The sequence below is a fragment of the Drosophila hydei genome, unplaced genomic scaffold (assembly GCF_003285905.1).
Source record: "Drosophila hydei strain 15085-1641.00,03,60 unplaced genomic scaffold, DhydRS2 tig00000383-arrow-arrow-pilon, whole genome shotgun sequence".
Taxonomy (NCBI): Eukaryota; Metazoa; Arthropoda; class Insecta; order Diptera; family Drosophilidae; genus Drosophila; species Drosophila hydei.
This window is the reverse complement of record NW_022045721.1, coordinates 403,325-405,000: the sequence shown is the minus strand read 5'-3', so window position 1 is coordinate 405,000 and position 1,676 is coordinate 403,325.

Sequence of the window (1,676 nt, the reverse complement as noted above, 5' to 3'; positions counted from 1 at the left end):
TCTTTCTCTGTTGTACAAACGCTCTCTCGTCATGTTGTGCTCGGTCTGACGTTCTCACATCGTCGTCGGGGGCAAGCGGCCCAAATCAAAATTCAATTGGCATGTCCCCTGCAGGCTTAGTGCTGATTCGTACGTGTAGCTAAAAAGTCCTTCGAATTGCTTTCCCAAAGTGCGCGAACGAAACTTTTTTTTTTCCAGTGTTCTGCCTCTCTGTGTCTGTGCGTATCTTTATTATATATATATATATATATATATATATATATATATATATATATATATATATATATATATATATATATATAAATGTATGTGTATGGTTGTAAGTGTGTGTATATGTGTGTATTTGGTCCGCGCGCTGAATTAGCAAGCGATGCAACAACAATAACAATGAAAACAACCACAAGCTTGGTGTAAATGTAAAAACTCAAGTCGTACAATAAAGCCCATGATAAAACGAAAAAAGAAAACACCCACACGCACACACATGTATAATGCTGCCCTAAAAAGCAAAAGTAAAGATAAAATTTGAGCAAAGACAAGGAAAAAAGCTGTGATTCTAAGCTCAAGTCGCGTAACAGCTGAGCCAGGCACACGCAGGATACAAACAGCCCTAATAAGGCTTGTTGTTGTTGTGATTTTCTTTTTTCTTGGGCTTCTGTTGTTGTTGAATTCAATCATCAGAAATCATGAATGAGGGACGATTCAATGGGCGAGTGGGTAGCCAAAGACAAAGAAAGCGAACAAAGGCAATACAAAAGTGAACATTCTTTGCATAAGCAAATCGAATCTCAAATCGAGAGCCACTTAATTTGTGGGCTGCAGACTTTGCACTCTCCGCTTGGCCGCTTCATTTATCGCTAACTGCTTATGAGTTCATTAAGGCTATTGGTTAATTTCTTGTGCTGTTGCCGTTTACTGTTCGCCTACGTTCTTTGTTTCTGTCGCAGTCCCAGTCTGAGTCAGCGCTTGAGCCTGCCGCCCTCCTCTCGGCCGACGTCACTCGGAGGGTAGTTTTTTTGTGTTCTCATTTCTCGTTATTTCCTTTTATGTATATTTTTCGCCACATTGCGCCTTCTACTTCAACCACTTACCATCGCCCTCGCCGTTGCCGTTGACGCTGCCGACGTCATGAACTTTTATGTCGCACGCACTCCGTTCCCTCAACTACTGCTACTGGAGCAGCCACACAGCAGCAAGCCAAAACCTGGAGCCATTGACACTATCTTCTAGATAAAGATAAAGATAAAGATAAAGATAAAGATAAAGATAAAGATAAAGATAAAGATAAAGATAAAGATAAAGATAAAGATAAAGATAAAGATAAAGATAAAGATAAAGATAAAGATAAAGATAAAGATAAAGATAAAGATAAAGATAAAGATAAAGATAAAGATAAAGATAAAGATAAAGATAAAGATAAAGATAAAGATAAAGATAAAGATAAAGATAAAGATAAAGATAAAGATAAAGATAAAGATAAAGATAAAGATAAAGATAAAGATAAAGATAAAGATAAAGATAAAGATAAAGATAAAGATAAAGATAAAGATAAAGATAAGATAAAGATAAAGATAAAGATAAGATAAAGATAAAGATAAAGATAAAGATAAAGATAAAGATAAAGATAAAGATAAAGATAAAGATAAAGATAAAGATAAAGATAAAGATAAAGATAA